Source organism: Schistocerca americana, chromosome X (genome assembly GCF_021461395.2).
Source record: "Schistocerca americana isolate TAMUIC-IGC-003095 chromosome X, iqSchAmer2.1, whole genome shotgun sequence".
Taxonomy (NCBI): Eukaryota; Metazoa; Arthropoda; class Insecta; order Orthoptera; family Acrididae; genus Schistocerca; species Schistocerca americana.
In genome coordinates, this window is record NC_060130.1 from 249,455,414 (window position 1) to 249,477,532 (window position 22,119).

Here is a 22,119-nt window from a genome sequence, read left to right on the forward strand (position 1 = left end):
TGCAAAGACATGCAAAGTGAAATGCAACCGTAAGACGGCCAACAGCACCAAATACTACACACTACTAGTCAAAAGTAAAATTTCTCATAACTGAGCACGTATTGGTTTCCGGACAGATAAGTATATGACACTTTTTTCAAATACCCTGCATATGTCTCTGTACTTACCCTAATCTCTCTCGTGTTACTATCACATGCCTACGCGAGATATGAGATACTGGCAGCATAATGTCGCTCAATCTTCTTAGAACACAGAATCGCTAAACTTAACCAACATGGCTTCGAGAGAACTACTTCGTCCTTTTCTTTTTACATGGGTTTCTATTTAAAATCCTGGACATTTCTGTTACAAGAATGTCTGTAGGCCTACATTTGGTGCTCTACAGCTTGTAGAAATTGTAAATATTTCAAATTATTAATTAATTGTTCGATAAAAGCTGCTTTGATGTAGTATTTTATTTCACCAGACTAATTTCGGGCGTTTCCCATCATCGTGGTATATGTACTCTACAAAAGACATATTTTTATCATAAGTTACTTACGATGGTTTTTCAGTTCTTTGTAATTCGACTTGCCTTATATGTAGCGTTCTCTGGCGTATCCAAATGACAGTATTTCGTAATGTACATGTAATAGTACGATTACATGACTCGTATATACATATATGTAATCAGCATAAAGATTTTTTTACTAAATACACAGCCGAAAAAAATTACAACACCAAGGTGGAGTTATGTGACATAAACGAAAGTTGGTAGGCGTGTTTCTACGTCTGTAAGGTGGTCATGTCGGTTGGTTTTTGTGTGTCAGAGACGTGAAAATCAAAGAGAGAGCAAGTTACTTTATTGTTAAACAATCATTCGTCTTGTGGTATAATCTTTGCCTCTGCGCAGTCTAATACGTTCTTAGTTGAAGTAGGGGTAGGTAATGGACGTATTCGGTAGTGCTGTGTTGATTTGTGACTCTATCTGTCAGATGAAGAATATTGTAAAGGACAGCAAGAATGAATAAGATGGATATAATACCAACTGAAAAAGAATATAAATTTTGAATAATGTTATGTTCTGAAGAGAAGGAGTTTGAGGTAAGGCCGCAGTACAGTGCAGCTAGGAATAATTATTGTCAGCTACAGCTGAGAGAAAGACCACCCCACTTCCCTTAGTCATGCATGAACATATTAATTGATTAATCTGTTTGATTTTTATAGAAACTCTCTATAACACTATATCCTCTTTAAATCATTGTTCACCTTGTTAAGCATTGTATTGCCTAGACCTGCGTTTTGTTAAAGATCTTGCGAAGGCTTACTCTTTCTTTTTGAATATGTACTTCATTCTAAAATCGTTCTCTTGGCATATCATTTCATATGAATATTTACTCTCCCCATCCTACTGTTTGTCATTACGCATTACCACTTGCAACAATTCGAATATGTATTTAAAAATGGAAACCTAGCTTAGCCGCTGCCTGCTGCCTGCTGCCTGTTCGCTGTCGTGATTTCGAGAAATCTGCAGCAATGTTGTCAAGACGCGAGGTAACGGGATGTTTTGATTAGGGCCAGATAATTGTCTTGCTTTTTTTGCGCATTTAACATAAAGACATGTTGCATTCAGATCCGTTACAGTTCAGTTCATATCGGTTCTGTTTAGTGAAAGTTTAGCATACGACTTTAAGTTGTCTAACAGTTTGTGGGGCATGGTTTTTTGTAATACGTAGATTTTATAGAGTGGGAGGTAAAGTTGGGCTAAATTCCATCTAAATTCTGTACAGTAAACAGATATAGTGGGGAGGTTATATATCTGAAAGATGATGTACACTACGTGATCAAAAGTATCCGGACACCCCCAAAAACGTAGTTTCTCGTATTCGGTGCATTGTGCTGCCACCTACTGCCAGGTACTCCGTATCAGCGACCTTAGTAGTCATTAGACGTCGTGAGAGAGCATAACGGGGCGCTCCGCGGAACTCATGGACTTCGAAAGTGGTCAGGTGATTGGGTGTCACTTGTGTCATACCTCTGTACGCGAGATTTCCACACTCCTAAACATCCCCAGGTCCACTGTTTCCGATGCGATAGTGAAGTGGAAACGTGAAGGGACACGTACAGCACAAAAGCGTACAGGCCGACCTCGTATGTTGACTGACAGACCGCCGACAGTTGGAGAAGGTCGTAATGTGTAATAGGCAGACATTTATTCAGACTGTTACACAGGAATTCCATACTGCATCAGGATCCACTGTAAGTACTGTGACAGTTAGGCGGGAGGTGAGAAAACTTGGATTTAATGGTCGAGCGGCTGCTCATAAGAGCACATCACGCCGGTAAGTGCCAAACCACGCCTTGCTTGGTATCTGGAGCGTAAACATTGGACGATTGAACAGAGGTAAAACGTTGTGTGGAGTGATGAATCACGGTACACAATGTGGCGATCCCATGGCAGGGTCTGGGTATGGCGAATGCCCGGGCAACGTTATCTGCCAGTGTGTATAGTGCCAACAGTAAAATTCGGAGGCGGTGGTGTTTCGATGTGGTCATGTTATTCATGGAGGGGACTTGCACCCCTTGTTGTATTGCGTGGCACTATCACAGCACAGGCCTACATTGATGCTTTAAGCACCTTCTTGCTTCCCACTGTTGAAGAGCAATTCAGGGATGGCGATTGCATCTTCCAACACGATCGAGAACCTGTTCATAATGCACGGTCTGTGGTTGAGTGGTTACACGACAATAACATCCCTGTAATGGACTGGCCTGCACAGAGTCCTGACCTGAATCCTATAGAACACCTTTGGGATGTTTTGGAACGCCGACTTCGTGCCAGGCGTCACCGACCGACATCGATACCTCTCCTCAGTGCAGCACTCCGTGAAGAATGGGCTGCCATTCCACAATAAACCTTTCAGCACCTGATTGAACGTATACCTGCGAGAGTGGATGCTGTCATCACGGCTAAGGGTGGGCCAACACCATACTGAATTCCAGCGTTACAGATGGAGGGCGCCATGAACTTGTGTAAGTCATTTTCAGACAGGTGTCAGGATACTTCTAATCACATATTGTAGGTCATGTAATCGTCTTATTACATGAACGTTAAGAAATATTGTCATTACGATAGGCTAGAGAACGTTGCATATCAAAATAAGTCGAATTGAAAACTCACATATTCATAAAATACTACAATATACACTGTAAGTAATTAATTATAGGAAATATGTCTTTTGTGGAATACAGATACCACTGATGATGGCCAAAGTCAGAAACTAGTCCGCTGAAATAAAATTCTACCACAAAAGTGCTTTTGTCGAACTTCAGTACGGGCAGTGACGATTCTAGCAGAACGTCTCTGAATTCGTTGGGTTTTTTTGTGATGCCTGCTTAGTTGTCTTTTGTGGTGCAGAGGAATACTGTAGAATTTGTCCCACTGTCGTCATATATACGATTTTCTTCATGGCTGCGTTACGCGTATCCTGAACCGTTCCAACAAATCTGCCTTCCATTCACTTTCCCTGATAGCGGTTTTACGTGATCGTCCCGTTTCATATCGCCTCCTAGTATTACCCCTAAATACACTCCTGGAAATGGAAAAAAGAACACATTGACACCGGTGTGTCAGACCCACCATACTTGCTCCGGACACTGCGAGAGGGCTGTACAAGCAATGATCACACGCACGGCACAGCGGACACACCAGGAACCTCGGTGTTGGCCGTCGAATGGCGCTAGCTGCGCAGCATTTGTGCACCGCCGCCGTCAGTGTCAGCCAGTTTGCCGTGGCATACGGAGCTCCATCGCAGTCTTTAACACTGGTAGCATGCCGCGACAGCGTGGACGTGAACCGTATGTGCAGTTGACGGACTTTGAGCGAGGGCGTATAGTGGGCATGCGGGAGGCCGGGTGGACGTACCGCCGAATTGCTCAACACGTGGGGCGTGAGGTCTCCACAGTACATCGATGTTGTCGCCAGTGGTCGGCGGAAGGTGCACGTGCCCGTCGACCTGGGACCGGACCGCAGCGACGCACGGATGCACGCCAAGACCGTAGGGTCCTACGCAGTGCCGTAGGGGACCGCACCGCCACTTCCCAGCAAATTAGGGACACTGTTGCTCCTGGGGTATCGGCGAGCACCATTCGCAACCGTCTCCATGAAGCTGGGCTACGGTCCCGCACACCGTTAGGCCGTCTTCCGCTCACGCCCCAACATCGTGCAGCCCGCCTCCAGTGGTGTCGCGACAGGCGTGAATGGAGGGACGAATGGAGACGTGTCGTCTTCAGCGATGAGAGTCGCTTCTGCCTTGGTGCCAATGATGGTCGTATGCGTGTTTGGCGCCGTGCAGGTGAGCGTCACAATCAGGACTGCATACGACCGAGGCACACAGGGCCAACACCCGGCATCATGGTGTGGGGAGCGATCTCCTACACTGGCCGTACACCACTGGTGATCGTCGAGGGGACACTGAATAGTGCACGGTACATCCAAACCGTCATCGAACCCATCGTTCTACCATTCCTACACTGGCAAGGGAACTTGCTGTTCCAACAGGACAATGCACGTCCGCATGTATCCCATGCCACCCAACGTGCTCTAGAAGGTGTAAGTCAACTACCCTGGCCAGCAAGATCTCCGGATCTGTCCCCCATTGAGCATGTTTGGGACTGGATGAAGCGTCGTCTCACGCGGTCTGCACGTCCAGCACGAACGCTGGTCCAACTGAGGCGCCAGGTGGAAATGGCATGGCAAGCCGTTCCACAGGACTACATCCAGCATCTCTACGATCATCTCCATGGGAGAACAGCAGCCTGCTTTGCTGCGAAAGGTGGATATACACTGTACTAGTGCCGACATTGTGCATGCTCTGTTGCCTGTGTCTATGTGCCCGTGGTTCTGTCAGTGTGATCATGTGATGTATCTGACCCCAGGAATGTGTCAATAAAGTTTCCCCTTCCTGGGACAATGAATTCACGGTGTTCTTATTTCAATTTCCAGGAGTGTACTTATACGAAGTAACGTGTAGCACAAGTTGTTCACGACTACTGTATAACGGGTAGTCAAATATAACGAGACAGATGGAAAGAAGTAAGTAAACTGTTTATCATTTGAAAAGTAGTCGCCATGACTGTTCATCCATTCATCACACAGTGAGACAATATCGTCAATGCCTAGGTGGAAAAAGTTGTGCGGTCGCATACGGAACCATGGTTGTACCCAGGACACACCTCTTCGTCGGAAGCAAATCGACGACCACGAGTGTCTCTCTTGACGAGTCAAATGGTTCAAATGGCTCTGAGCACTATGCGACATAACTTCTGAGGTCATCAGTCGCCTAAAACTTAGAACTAATTAATTAAACCTAACTAATCTAAGGACATCACACACATCCATGCCCGAGGCAGGATTCGAACCTGCGACCGTAGCAGCAGCGCGGTTCCGGACTGAAGCGCCTAGAACCGCTCGGCCACAACGGACGGCTGCTGCGTAGTCCAAATAACCTTGGCAACATACAGGCGGGCGTTATCCTGCAACAGAATGATGCCGTCCGTCAGCATTCTTGGTCTTTAGGAGTTGATGATGCGTTTCAATTATTGCAAACTGTCCACAACATTGGTTCTCTCTCTCTATTATAGAGGGTTTTTTTTTTTACATTTTTCCACATTTAAAGAGAGTTGCTATTCATTATACCAAGTGAAAATTTCGTTCTCGTCTTTCTGCATTTCCTTACCATCGTCATGTGACGGTACTTTCCTGTAGAAAACATTATTGTCAACTGATAAACTTAGTGCTGCTAATTGTCTTAATTTGTTATATAGTGAAAACATTAGAGGTCCTTTTTACGCTTCCTTGTGCCACTCGCGATGTCACTTTTGCTTCTGTAGGACATTCGCCGTCATGTATAACGCTTGGGTTCTTTAAGTCAGATATATGGGATTGTCTCTCATGCATTACTTACAGCAGAGGTGGCAAGTAACGGATATTTGACGAACAGGGCTCAGGTCTTATTTATCTAATACGGCAGTTGGAGGTGTTATGCAGGCCAGGCGTTGCCACCACCCCATAATTTGATGATTTACTGCTTCCGTAGCTGACATCTATAATGCACTCTTGTGCGGTCGCTCTCAACTTCTGGGTAGCTGATGTGAATATTTGTAGTGGAAGAAATTTTTATGGCACCTATATTATGGGCGAAGAGAGTAGAAATGGGAAAGTTCCTGATCATCACACCTGAGTTAAATTTTCAAACTCTACAGCAAGAGGTCGTTCGGCACTACTGGTCATTTGTCCATTGGGAGAGAACGTTAGCATCGGCTTGCACGTTGATGGGCGCTAGTTGTAATGTGCCAACACCGCGATTCAGCGTAACTTAGGTTTCACCATCTTCCTTGCGATCGTTCCATACTCATTCACAACAACTCAGTCACGTGAAACAGAGCGAGGGAGCGCAGTGCTAAGACACTGGACTCGCATGCTAGAGGACGACCGTTTGAGACATTTACCGGAAAGGTTCTTTTAAAACGACATATTCTTTTGTCATCCTCACTCTGAAATTGAGCTCCCTCTCTAATAACCTCGTCGCCGATGAAACGCTAAACCTGAATCTTCATTCCATCCTGCAATCCTCACTCACTGCTCGAACACTAATCACTGCCCTTCAACGATATACATATACATTTGTCATTTCTTGTCAGATCAGGGGAAGGCAACTGAATCTTCTTCCATTGCTGCTCTCGCTCGTTCTCTGTGTGAGTATGGGGCAGAATATGACTCCGCGTTTTTATGTTTTACACCTGTAGTTCCGTAGGACCAAATTGAGGAGCAAATCTGCATGTTGCTGAACTTCTTCTGAGTGTCATACCATTTGCGATGATTTCATCGTGACGTTACAGTTTTCTGCTTGTTCTCGAATTAGCCTGAAGCACTGTGCACTACTCAGCGCTGTTTGCGTCAGCAGCCAGCCGTAGTGTCGAATCGACAGGTTTATTTCCGGAGCGCGGTAAAATGTTCATCCGCTGCTCGCCGCCGGAGATGCTCGCGCTGCCACAGAAGTATTTGTTATTCGGCGCTTTCATTGTCCAGCTTGTGTATTTCGTAATGCGGATAGCTCAAAGATTTCAATCGCACTTTACGTGCAGACTGCCACAATTTTATTTATAGGGGCGCGGCATGTCCATCCAGCAAGAGTGTGCAAGAATTATTGCACCGGACGCAAGGAAGTGTATACGTAAAAAATTGGTAACGAGGGAAGCGAAGAATTATAACTAAAAGTAGAAATGTGGTCAGTATCTCTAGGACAATCTCGTGTAGCTCTGGTCTTATTTTGTATGCAGTCAGACTTCACTCATCATACGTACCTCGAACGCGAGTTACTATGTTCCTCATTCCTTACGAATTTATGTGAAAAGAAAGTACTTTTTACGAGAAATAATTTTCCGCTGGGGAGGAGCATTTCAGGAACATATTAAGTATGTAAGGCTCGGCTACATACTTTTTATACACTTCCAGATAAATCATTTAGTGAGGTTCAGTGTCTGAGAAATATGGATATGGAACCGTTGATATAGTCCTGCAGTTTACTTAGATTTTTGTGCCGTGGAGCGTCTTGGGGTACGGATAGCACTGAAGGACACGCAGTTGCATTTTGGGCTACCGGTGAACAGCCAGATTGTAGGACGTTTATGTGGGGTGTAGGGTGCTAAACATTTGCTTCTGTGCTGATCAGATTTAAAGGAGAACACATGTACGACTACGGGACGAATACTTGGGCGTAGAGTGTCCCTAATACTACAAGGTTCCATTTTAAGGAGGTCGCAAACGGCTGTTTGGTGATACACACCACTCTGAAAATAGCTGTTGTGCTTAGTGAGGTACGAAATTTGTTATGGCGCAGATTCTTCTTCGCTTTTAGTGTTGCTGTACGTTATACCGTTTGCCGTTTCGTTAGGAGCAAAGAAACAACTAGGCCAACAAGAAAACAGTTCGCGGGGTGTGAGTGAAATGGAGCTAGCAGTGTGTTACGAAAGCCAATGCCACACCACAGCGGCGTTCGTAGTTAATTTTGTAATGGACGACGCGTCTGCTCCGTAACTGCTGGTACTGAATGAACTCTCATTTCCAGTTCCAGAGTTTGCTTCCAAAAAGCCTCTTCACGGCGAGACTGATCCATGGAAGGACTCTCGACGTAGCGGTGGTGGTAGTGGTAGTAGTAGTAGTAGTAGTTAAAGTAATGGGAGCCCTAAGACGATTAACGCTGCATGAAGAGGAATTCTAAGAAAACAATCTGTGTAATGCTCTCTCTGTCTCTCTCCCTCTCTCCCTCTCTTCTTCTTCTTCTTCTGCTGCTGCTGCTGATGTTGAGGATACGAAGTAGCGCAACGACGCAAAGATGTGCTATTTGAAGCTAACTATAAGCTTTAATTTTTCTAACACTATTTGAGCCACTGCTAAGATAAAAAATGTTGCATATTGCTTCAGATTACTTCATAAAGACGCGATCAGTAGGGAAGCTAGTAATGTTTACACAGGAAACTGCGTAATGTGGTTAGTAATACATTTGATGGGAAGGGCTGGTGTCTGCAGTGGCATTCATTTACTATTTAACATACTAAGCGCGAGTGAAGCGATGCAGTGTAAATCGAAAGCAATACGGTTTGAATCCCCAAGTGCGCATCCTGAAGTGTTTTCTGCGCTTTCGTTTTCTTCGGCATGTGTTCCTTTTATGCTAGATCAGCTTATCACGATAATCCAAAGAGATTTACTTCCATTACGTTGTCCCGTCTCCAACCATCCTGATTTAGGTTTTCCGTGATTTCCCTAAATCGTTTCAGGCAAATGCCGGGATGGTTCCTTTGAAAGGGCACGGCCGATTTCCTTCGCAATCCTTCCCTAACCCGTGCTTGCGCTCCGTCTCTAATGACCCCGTTGTCGACGGGACGTTAAACACTAACCACTTACCTACCTACCTACCATTACGTGGTTAAATGTTCGTTGTGGCACAGTATACGTCAGTTACTCTAACATGGGGGTCGTGCCTAGTCGTCATCATCTATCTCCGAGATTTGTCGCATATCCAGGGGTTGGACAGAAACGAAAATAACAGAAGCGGGAGCCCCAGATGGCCAATCGTTAAGGAAAAAATAATATTTTTGCCACGGGCTGGGCGAGGCACGAGCTTTTTATGTTAGCATATTCACCATGCACAGCGGAAAGAGTGCTGAACGGTAATCCGAAAATCCGAGACTCGTTATGGTCAGCCCCTATTCTGCAACATTTCTGATTCTAACGTTTTACGTATTTGCGCTGCAACTAAACCGAAATAATGTTCAGTACATTGTACTTATTAATATTTTCCTAGAAGGCTTCCAGGAAAGGCAAAGGGAAGTTAGGGATTTCAAATAAATTTCCAGGGAGGGATTTTACCTCGTACAACAGAGCTTTGTATGTAAAATGAGATACTTTCATTATTTTATAGTTGATGTTTTACACGTGCTGCGATGATACTCGTCGAAGCAGGAAAAACAGTAATTGACTCGGAAACAAGCACACGTTATAAACGCCACATTTTTACGATGACGTGGTTGTTTCAAATTTTCTATGAAAAAACAAACTTGGTTTACGTTATTGAACGGTTCTCTCTCATCGCACAGTTTGACATCAGTTCGCCAAATATTGGCAAAGATAGTTGGTAATGTACAGTAGAATATATTTTGATGCAGTCTTCTTGGGATATGATTTCCTTAAGTCTCTCAATAGGTCGATTTTACCCGCACGGGGAACCTACTGTTTGCGTGCAGCTGCCGAGGGCTGCTAAAAAGTCAAAATGAAACTAACGCAGTACGAATTCGTCTTTGCTTTAATCACAGTCCCTACTTGGAGAATTATTTCCAGAATCCTCGTGGAAACTGTAATTACAGCGCTTCCTCGGAAATTTATTTGCCATTCCAGATGTTCCCTTATCTTTCCTTTTCATGTGTTTTATGAAAATATTAATAAATACAACATATAGGGCATTTTTCTGTTCATTTACAGTCTAAGTAATGTAAAAATTGAAAATAAAAGTTTAGAAACGTTTCCGCCTATGGACTCGATCCCACGACCCTCGGATTACCATTCTGCACTGTCCACTACGCCACCGCTGCTTGGAAGGTACACTGCAGCTCACAACGCAGCTGACATGCGCCAAAAACTGCTTTTTTTTTTTCAAAATGATTGGCCATCTGGAATACCCATTCCCGTCATTTTCATTTCTGGAAAGAAGCCCTACATGCATCATATATTTGCACGAAGTCGGTGATAACGAGTGGGCGTGGTTCCCTCGTAAGTGAGGAAAACTGTGTGCCAAACCCGTCTATAAATAGCTTGAACTGGATGTATTCGCATGTTAACGGTTTTTGCCTTGTATTTCTAAGACGGAAATACGGAACAACACGGCATTTGCCTAGACCAGCGTGGAAAACGGCCTAAAACTTAACTTGATCTATCTTCCGGTGCGTGATGACAATCGTAGTTTATCCAGCCTGGGTCCGATCTGTCAATGGGTCCCCCTTCTCTTCCGAGTTTAGCAAGCTAGTGTGCTGTGCGTTAAGCTGTATCAGCAGATTATCCGCGGCCTCAGGCGTCTCCAGTGGGGGTGAAGATAGGGGGCACTTATTCCCTCCTGGAATCTGTGTACATCGTCTTTATTTATTACGGAATTCCTTCCAGTTTCTAGCAATCGTTGTTTGCCACTCCACTAAACTGTAGCTTTAACGGTGTGAATCGCGGCAAGAAATATTGCGGCTTTAGCAGTCTCTAAGTATCTCGGATTTTCTAATTTGTCACTATGTTCACGGGAAATTACGACGATTTCATGCTGCGGCTGTGTTTTCAGCGCTGACTGCAGTCAAGTTGGATACGAACCTTTACAGAACCGTTCCAAAATAATGCCTTATAGGAATGAGAGAGGAGAGACACTAATTAAGTTCTGTAACAAGTTTCAGCTAGTAATAGCAAATACTCTGTTCAATAATCACAAGAGGAGGGGGTATACTTGGAAAAGGTTGGGTGCTACGGGAAGGTTTCAGTTAGATTACATCATGGTCAGAAAGAGATTCCGAAATCAGATACTGGATTGTAAGGGTTACCCAAGAGCAGACATAGACTCAGATCACAATATAGTAGTGATGAAGAATAGGCTGAAGTTTAAGACGTTAGTCAGGAAGAATCAATACGCAAAGAAGTGGGATGCGGAAGTACTAAGGAATGATGAGATACGCTTGAAGTTCTCTAAGGCTATAGATACAGCAATAAGGAATAGCTCAGTAGGCAGTTGAAGAGGAATGGACGTCTCTAAAAAGGGCCATCATAGAAGTTGGGAAGAAAAACATAGGTACAAAGATGGTAACTTCGAAGAAACGATGGGTAAGAGAAGAAATACTTCCACTGATTCACTACTGGCCATTAAAATTGCTACACCAAGAAGAAATGCAAATGATAAACGATTATTCATTGGACAAACATATTATCCTAGAACTGACATGTGATTACATTTTCACGCCATTGGGGTGCATAGATCCTGAGAAATCAGTACCCAGAACAACCACCTCCCGCCGTAATAACGGCCTTGATACGCCTGGGCATTGAGTCAAACAGAGCTTGGATGGCGTGCCCATGCAGCTTCAACACGATACCACAGTTCATCAAGAGTAGTGACCGGCATACTGTGACGGGCCAGTTGTTCGGCCACCATTGACCAAACGCTTTCAGTTGGTGAGAGATCTGGGGAATGAGCTGGCCAGGGCAGCAGTCGAACATTTTCTGTATCCAGAAAGGCCCGTACAGGACCTGCAACATGGGGTACCAACGGGTCGTAACACATATGAAATGTAACGTCCACTGTTCAAAGTGCCGTCAATGTGAACAAGAGGTGACCGAGACGTGTAACCAATGACACCCCATACCATCACGCCGGGTGATACGCCAGTATGGCGATGACGAATACACGCTTCCAATGTGCGTTCGCCGCGATGTCGCCAAACACGGATGCGACCATCATGATGCTGTAAACAGAACCTAAATTCATCCAAAAAAATGAGGTTTTGCCATTCGTGCACCCAGGTTCGTCGTTGAGTACACCATCGCAGGCGCTCCTGTCAGTGATGCAGCGTCAGCGGTAACCGCAGACATGGTCTCCGAGCTGATAGTCCATGCTGCTGCAAACGTCGTCGAACTGTTCGTACAGATGTTTGTCGTCTTGCAAACGTCCCCATCTGTTGAAGCAGGGATCGAGACGCGGCTGCACGATCCGTTACAGCCATGCGTATAAGATGCCTGTCATCTCGACTGCTAGTGATACGAGGCCGGTGGGATCCAGCACGGCGTTCCGTATTACCCTCCTAAACCCACCGATTCCACACTCTGCTAACAGTCATTGGATCTCGACCAACGCGAGCAGCAGTGTCGTGATGCGATTAACCGCAGTCGCGATATGCTACAATCCGACCTTTACCAAAGTCAGAAACGCGATGGTAGGCATTTCTCCTCCTTACACGAGGCATCACAACAACGTTTCACCAGGCAACGCCGGTCAACTACTGTTTGTGTATGAGAAATCGGTTGTAAACTTTCCTCATGTCAGCACGTTGTAGGTGTCGCCACCGGCGCCAACCTAGTGTGAATGCTCTGAAAAGCTGATCATTTGCATAACACAGCATCTTCTTCCTGTCGGTTAAATTTCGCGTCTGTAGCACGTCATCTACGTGGTGTTGCAATTTTAATGGCCAGTAGTGTAGATGAAAGGAGGAAATACAAAAGTGTTCCGCGAAACTCAGGAATAGAGAAATAAATGTTACTGAGGGATGAAATAAATAAGAAGTACAGGGAAGCTAAGACGAATTGGCTGCTAGGAAAATGTGAAGACATCGAAAAAGAAATGATTGCCGGTAGGACAGACTGAGCATACAGTAAAGTCAAAACAACCTTCGGTGACATTAAAAGCAAGGGCATAGAGTGCAACGGGAATTCCACTGTTAAATGTAGAGGAGAGAGTGGATAGGTGGAAAGAATACATTGAATGCCTCTATGAGAGGGATGATTTGTCTAATGTGATAGAAGAAGAAATAGGAATCGATTTAGAAGAAATAGGGGATCCAGTATTAGAATCAGAATTTAAAAGAGCTTTGGAGGACTTAAGATCAAATAAGTCAGAAGGGATTCCATCAGAATTTCTAAAAGGATTGGGGGAAGTGGCAACAAAAAGACTATTATTCACGTTGGTGTGTAGAATGTATGAGTCTGGCGACGTATCATCTGACTTTCGGAAAAGCATCATCCACACCATTCCGAAGACGGCAAGAGCTGACAAGTGCGAGAATTGCCGCACAATTATCTCAACAGCTCATGCATCCAAGTTGCTTACAAGAATAGTATACATAAGAATGGAAAAAAAAATTGAGGATGTGCTAGATGAGTTTGGCTTTAGGAAAGGTGAAGGCACGAGAGAGGCAATTCTGACGTTGCGGTTAATAATGGAAGCAAGACCAAAGTAAAATCAAGACACGTTCATAGGATTTGTCGATCTGGAAAAAGCGTTCGACAATGTAAAATGGTACATGATTTTCGAAATTCTGAGAAAAGTAGGGGTAAGCTATAGGGAGAGACGGGTTATATACAATATGAACAACACCCACGAGGGAATAATCAGAGTGGACGACCAAGAACGAAGTGCTCGTACTAAAAAGGGTGTAAGGCAAGGATATAGCCTTTCGCCGCTACTGTTGAATCTCTACATCGAGAAAGGAATGATGGCTATCCTGAGTGAAAGCGGAGAAGCATTACATGATCTGCTGAACGAAATGAACAGTCTAATGAGTACAGAGTATGGATTAAGATTAACTCGAAGAAAGACGAAGTTAATGAGAAGTAGTAGAAATGAGAACAGCGAGAAACTTTAACATCAGGATTGATGGTCACGAAGTAGGTAAAGTTAAGAATTCTGCAACCTAGGCAGTAAAATAACCAATGACGGACGGAGCAAGGAGGACATCAAAAGCAGACTAGCATTGGCAAAAAGTCCATTCCTGGCCAAGGGAACTCTACTAATATCGGCCTTAATTTGCGGCAGAAATTTCTGAGAATGTACGTCTGGAGTACAGCATTGTATGGTAGTGAAACATAGATATTGGGAAAACCGGAACAGAAGAGAATCGAAGCATTTGAGATGTAGTGCTATAGACTAATGTTGAAAATTAGGTGGACTGATAAGGTAAGGAATGAGAAAGCTCTGCGCAGAATCGGAGAGGGAAGGAATATGTGGGAAACACTGATAAAGAGAAGGGACAGCCGCGCGGGAATAGCCGAGCGGTCTGAGGCGCTGCAGTCATGGACTGTGCGGCTGGTCCCGGCGGAGGTTCGAGTCCTCCCTCGGGCATGGGTGTGCGTGTTTGTCCTTAGGATAATTTAGGTTAAGTAGTGTGTAAGCTTAGGTACTGATGACCTTAGCAGTTAAGTCCCATAAGATTTCACACACATTTGAACATTTGAGAAGGGACAGGATGATAGGAAATCCGTTAAGACATGAGGGAATGACTTCCATGGCACTAGAGGGAGCTGTAGAGGGCAAAAGCTGTAGAGGAAGACAGAGATTGGAATACATCCAGCAAATAGTTGGGGACGTAGGTTGCATGTGCTACTCTGACATGAAGAGGTTAAAGAGGTTAGCACAGGAGAGGAATTTGTGGCGGGACGCATCAAACCAGCCAGAAGACTGACAACAACAAAAAAATGTTTTTGTGTCGCTTTCACGTTCAACACTTACGGATCTGAAGAAAGGAGCGGGTATATCATCCTGGTGCACGGATTCCGTCGTCGATTCCCAACGAACAAGCATGGCAGCAGCGTACATGCCATTCATCCGTCTCCAATTCCCGAGGAAGCCCCCTATCCTTGTTGCATAACGGAATCACAACAGTAGTTTACCATTACTCGGTGTAAAAGAAAACACAAAATGGGTTGTTGATTCTGCATTCAGTTTTACACGAGATAGCTATTCTGCTACACTCGGAAGACACAGGTGTCTACATCCTCGTATACTTAATCCCAAACATATCAGAAGAAAAAAGAAAAGATCAGTCTTCGCGCTAGAAGAGAGGGGATTCAAGTGTGAAATTTCAGGGTCGAAAAAAAATGTGCTCTCCAGGATTGGGATTTTCTCAGAGTCTGTGAGCTCAGCACATTAATTGAAAATGTTGGCATGTGGATATTCTTTTGTAAATCGAAATTTTGCGAATTTAAACGCACGGATTTTTTTACCTTCGTCACCTGCAACGAAATGTGCGGGCCTCCAATCGTTTTGTATTCTAAAAGTCACGCAGTATGACAGTTTGGGCCACTTTACGCACGTGACTCTGCTCTCTGCCAAAATGAACCATTTCTACAGCAGCTAATTTCTCATGTAGAGTTAACCACACGGTAATCTGTTAAATCACAGAAAAAAGAGACCCATTCCCAAAATAATCCTTAAAATGTTTTGGGTTATAAAACACAAGATTTAATACATGAAATTTGACGAAATTGCTTTAGTGACGCTAGAAACGGCAGTAATGTTTTTGTTTGGTTCTTCTTACTTGCTGTATGTGGTGGTGGTAGCGGATATGAAAGACTACGCTGCAGCCTTCATGTTTCTTTTTGTTAATGATTCGACGTTTAACCGCTTACTATACGATTTAAAAAATTTTAATATTTTAGTCAGCCTATATTTAAGTTGTAAACTTCAATCGTTCTCATCAGGTAAATGAAATACGACACAGCATTCGTTCTCTCATTTATGTGCTCTCAGTTACATACCTATCTGTTTTACGGAAGTGTTTTCAAATGCTGTGTGTTGTCCCATTCAGCATATTTAATTTTTTTATTTTTTTAGGGTGTCCTAGGTCAGCGTCTTTCAACCGCCGTGTCGCTGTTCATTAGTGTGACGCGAATACATGTCAGGTGTTTCGCGAGATTTTCAGTGACTTCTAATCTTCCACAGATAAAATATCTAGAAAACAAAAAATCCCCGCAAAATCGTTTCTTGGACTAATGAATTGGTAAAATCTATATCTCACAGTCGTTCCAAATTTAAAAAAGTGTACTGTATGTACTCTGTGTGTTTGCTATTTTGTATCTAGGAGAAAAATCACAGGTAAAGGCGTTGCGAAAGAATGAAAAGCACTTTGGTGTCTCCAATGGAAAAAAGGTTCGGAATAAAGGCTCCGAGAACCACTGAAGTGCTCCCGCTCGACCGACAGCGAAAGTCGGAAGAACCTGATACCGTAAAAACAGTCCTGCGAGGAAATCCTAAACCTGGACAGTGGACAGTGAGCTAGGGTTGCGATATCTAAACCCCTTTATTACACAGGAAAACAGTTGACATTCAAGAACCCGGTTGAGCGGAATAAACTCAGTGTTAATGACTACAGAGAGTTAATACAGGCTGCCGTCTTGCCAATTGCTACGGATGTAGTTTGGAGAAAACTGAGAGAAAATATGCTACCTGCTTGATACCTACTTACTGTAATGCATGGAAGTGGATCTGTGGATATTTCTTCTTTAATATTTCAAATAAATCATACAGCTATGACCAACTTTCGGAATGTTATATTCTCCTTTTTTTTACTTTTTTTTAATATCTAATTATTAGTATCGTTGTAACTTTGATATTTCTAATTTATGTATAAATCATAGATCCAACATATTTATGAGTGTGAAACTTCTTGACAGATTAAAACTTTGGGCCGGACCGAGACTCGAACTCGGGACCTTTGCCTGGTTCAAGTCTCGGTCCGGCTCACAGTTTTAATCTGCCAGGAAGTTTCATATCAGCGCACACTCCGCTGCAGAGTGAAAATTTCATTCTGGTGTGTATGTCTTTGTATCAAAAGCTTGCGGAGTCGACGTGAAATATTGATTGTGAAAATGTGGGAGCTGGTGGGTGCGCTTATGTGGCCGATCGCGGATTTTGCGTGTTTCGTGATCGAATTAACATGTGGTTACCACTGGGTGAATCGAATTAGAAAGTACAGCCGGTGGACAGTGAAAAAGGGAAGACTACGACGTCAAAGTTTCTACAGTAATTAATACAGTAAGATATTGGTCGGAAAACCACCAAAAATGGATGAATAATTAACCAGGAGCCACTAGCTGCAGTATGAGATCCACGAATACCAATACCAGCCACAGTTGACGTAAAATTTCAGAATCCAGTCGCGAGGGAAAACACTGCAAAGATTCAGAGAGTTGCACGATGAACAGATACAAAAAGCAAGCTCTCAGAGGCACAAAATAATTCAATAAGCATTGTTTATTTAAATTTGAAGAGTAGTTCGTGTTTTAATCTTAAATTATTTAAATTATTTGTATACTCATTGTCGTATCTGTCGCTAACAAGCTCATCACTTATTTAGTATTCTTTCTCCATCAGTCTTTTCATTCTTGCCATTAACTTTTATGTTCTCAACTACAATTATTATAAATTACTGAATGAATTCTCACAATTCAGCGGAGTGTGCGGTGATTTGTAACTTCGTGGCAGATTAAAACTGTGTGTGTGTTTTTTATACTATCCTTAATTGTTTCAGACAATATCTTAAATTAGCAAACCCTAATTTTCGGCACAATAATTAATTCGAAGTGTGAAATGCTGAAAGTTCTGCCATTATTCGGCATGCGTGCAGATCTACTATAATCTATACCTAATTTCTGGTTGTCCAAGAGCCGCCGACGGGGTTATAAACAAACTGGACGTGTTGCTGTTGATGCTGATATTATGCCACTTGTCTATATTTAAATGTTTGCATGGGAATGTGAGATCCAATGTCATTGAACTGTTGGGTGTGTGAAATTGCTGTCAGTAGTTGTGCTAAAAGTTAATCGGTAACTAAATTTAATGTAATTTTCTAAACTTTTAGTTTTCTGTTTTCGTAAATAAGGTAGTGTTTCGGCTTTTGGAGAGAATATATGGTCAGTATTCCAGTAGTATAGAAATGAAATCCTCTTCATTGTTTATGTTACAAGGACTATGTAAATCACATAGTAATTAATAAATTTCGAAAATTACATTCAAGACATTTATGTCGACACACGCACATATACGGTCAATTCTAATATTTAAAATAGTTGTACCAAATTCCCTTTTCAAATAGTGCGTAAATTTGCAGTTTTCCAAGAGGACGGGACACGATCTCACACAGTTTGGAGATCACGGCTATGAACTTCATCAACTTTCCAGAGCAGTTCAGTGTGACTATGCCAGTATGATGCGTTTAAGAGATACATTTGTGCATATGTGAACCTCACATTGCTATGGTTACCAAGAGTAAGGCAGGCTTGCCTGTTGTGGTCCTTATTTCAGTTCGTCACCTAATGTTTCCTCTCTCGTCTGGTGGATAATAGAGATCGTAAAGTGTGTTCGTGGCCACTTCATATGAAGATATCATGTATATCATTCACGTCAAACGTTCTTATACCGATCGACGTGGTTTTCCATGATTTTCCTCTATCGTTTAAGAAATGCCAGGATGCCTCCTTTGAAAAGTCAAGACCAATTATCTTTCCCATGCTTCCCCCATTAGAGTTTGTGCTCCGTATCTAATTACCTCGTCGTCGACGGGGCATTAGACCATGCTGTCATTTCTTTTCAAATGTCTTCATCTCTTCTCGGATTGTGTCATTTTTCATGCCGTCTAATCTCGTACATCTTCTAGTACACCTTAAGCATTTAAGTATACTGACCGCTGCTTATGCACTTGGTTCCTCATATCGGTGTTACCCCACTACAAAAGCCTTATAAGGTTCATCGTGTTATAAAATTTCTTTTATGAATATTTTCTCACAGTTTTCCTGGAATTATAATAATTCTTTGGAGTATTCTTCATTATTTCTATACTGTAACTGTATGTAACGTCACATTCGAGGGTATTCGTGTCATACGCACCTTTCATCAGCATACCACTGCAAACTGAAGACACAACTATGTCGTAAGTGCAGCACTTTTACAGAAACAATTTCTAATTCTTTCTTTTGACCTTGCGATAGCGCAGTGCCTGTGTTATTCAGATTTACGATGCAAATTTTCGTTGGACATGCATAATGAACAGGCACTGTGGCGACTACAGCCGTTATGAAATACATAAAATGTATTCGCAATTGCGAAATGGACAACCATCAGCTGTATAACGGAATGGCCACAGTGAAAATTTGTGGCTGATCGGGACTCAAACCCGGATTTCCCGCTTTTCGCGAGCGCTCGCCTTACCATTTGGTTATCCGTGCACTACTCACGGCCAGACACTAGCTTCCATATGTCGTCAACCATGCGTCTACAGCCTGTACTCGTACATCCACTATGTATTTTCCATTACAGGTAAGACATTTTACTTGAATGTCGCTTGCCCGGTGTCATGGATGCATGTATGTCCAAAGGAACATCGCATCGTAATTCGGAATAACACAGGCACTACAGTATCGTATTTACCAGCCGACGTTGGGAAGCTACTTTCAAATAAAATGCCTCGCCTGTACGGGAATATACATAATGGATGTACGACATATGAAAGTTTGAGTCGGGTCGTGATGCGTGCACGGATAGCGAAATGGAAAGGCGACCGCTCGCGATAAGCGGGAAATCCGGGTTCGAGTCCCGGTCCGTCACAAATTTTCATGGTCGTCATTCCATTCTACAGCTGATGATCATATTCACGACTGCGAATACATTTAATGTACTGTTTCGACCAGGTTCTAGCTATAGATGTTCGATAAACACACTCACAGATTACGAGTCTCTGTTAAGTTCAATGAAATGCTTGGTGTGTCTACTTATCTTGTTGGTTTCGACGACTTTTCTCCACCATTTCATTGCTAATTGTGGTGCACGATATTAATTTCTTCACTGCAGAAATCTCAGGAGTCAGTGTGAAAACCCGATGATATTTAATAATTTATACCAACACATACCTTGCATTTTGTGTTAATGTTTATATTGTTCCAGAACATTCATACAATACAAGCTCAAATAAATTGACTTTACAGATCATGTACTGAAAGCCGTGGCTGCTCTACTGCCACACCCGGGCTCTTCGGCTCACTGCTTATATACTTTAACAATACAAGTTCTCTGAAAGTATTATCAAACAAAATCACATTGAGTAACAATTACAATCTGTTGCTTCATAAGAAGTTATAGTTACAGTTTTTAAGATAATAAATGATTGATTATAACACAAGTGATTTCTAGAATTTCTCATCAAATTTAGCATCGAAATTCTGTTTGATAAATGTGAGTAACAATACTTGATACAAAATAATTAATAACTCGTTAACTGCAACAGGAATTTTGATGCTAACGTATTTTGAAGTACATCTTATTTCTACCAAATAATCGAAATAATTATTGGTTTGTGACAGAAAATTCTAGAACTCGCAGTTACAGAATGAATTACAGTGAATCTTTTTTGAGTTTTTATAGAAACGTCATATCTTGAGAGTGAACATAACTTTCAGTGCGTCAATTACCCAGAAATCTACCCCCAACATTAATTTTCAAGTTTTATGAAATAATCAAATTTTGACAATTAATTTCCCATTTAATGGCTGAAATGATTTTAACAGTAATAGTTTTACGTGTGATTATTGTCTGATAATCACACACATGAAATAATTCCTTTTAGTTTAAATTTCGTAAAATTGATGATTACAGTAAGATACTTTTCCACTAATTAAAGATGCCTGTTTATTTAAATGAGTTGTTGTTGACTAAATGGATATGTTACATTTTACATATCTCGTGTACAATGCTACTTGATACAATACACAGCACCAGAAGTTGTATTTACATTTGCTGTGACGTGAAATTTATGTGTATCGTATAATACGTAAAGGCGTGCTACCGAATACTTCATATAAGGATGCTCACAGTATGTCCTATCACAAGTCTTCAACGGTATACTGTAGGATCATCTTTGCAGTCAACACTTCTCTGGTTGAGTAGCCGAACCCGACGCTCCCGTACTCATCTCGAGCCTCGCTACTGCATCCTATTGAACTATTTTGCTCGCCCACAGGTCGTGTGAGCACAGCCTATATCCGAGACCTTCTCTTGCCGAGGGAGGCGATCTTCATCCTCAGAGGTCCCCCTACATTCGCGAAAGTACTTAAAATGTCGTACTAATAGTACTATAACGTAGTCTAAGTGTAGCATCATATCTGCCAGAGGCCTCCTAATAGAGGCATCGTGTGACGCAGCGTTAGCCCATGAAATATTTATGAGTATTCACGGGCATCTATGGATAGTAAATGTTCAGTCTAAATCGGTTTAACCACCAACGAATTTGTGTGAACATTTCAACGAAATAGTCCTTATTGTACAATCTCGTACGTCGTACAAGTTTTCAAACGACGTGACCGCTCGTCATATTGGGTGAGTTCATGGTCCACAATTACATTCAGTAGCCCATTTCTTAACACTGAAAGAAAAAGGGAATATTCATTCGACGTTGAGTTGGACTTGATTATCCTTTACGCAGTTTTTTCACAGAATATTAAGCTCGCTTGTATACATGAACGCGACAAACAAGCAACGTAAACGTACATCGTTTGACTACGCTATCGGCTATTCATTACTGATTACTGGAAACAGACACAACCTTCAAGTATTTAGGAATTTCTGTCTGGAGTGAATTAAGGTTGAATGGTCAAGTATTTTAGCGTGGCTAAGGCAGTTGTAAGAGTCCGGTTTATTGAATGAATCCTAAAAAGGTGTTATTCACACACGGAAATTTGTCGCTTACGAAACCCTTGTTTCACTAATTCTTGAGTGTTGTTACAGACAAGATGCGAAAAGCTGCAGGATTCGTGACAGATTTGTTCAGTAAACGTGAGAGTGTCACTGAGAAGCTCGACATATTGCATTGGAAAACTTTGCAAGAAAGATGTTCAGCATCACACACAGACTTACTAAAAATTATGAAATCTCGTTGCAAAATGTCTCAAAAAGCTTACCATTTTCTCGAACTTCTATCTCACGTAATGAATACCACACAAGAAATTAGAGAGATCCGATGTAAAACAAAATAGGCGCTCACGCGTGCCATGCGCTAATGGATTAGAAGGGTGGATAA

At 42.6% G+C, this 22,119-nt stretch overlaps 1 protein-coding gene across 1 annotated transcript in view; it reads left to right on the forward strand.

Moving 5' to 3' along the window:
- LOC124555943 (dystrophin-like) overlaps positions 1 to 22,119 on the forward strand; it is a 1,045,948-nt gene that overhangs the window by 657,574 nt on the left and 366,255 nt on the right. The window lies entirely within an intron of this gene.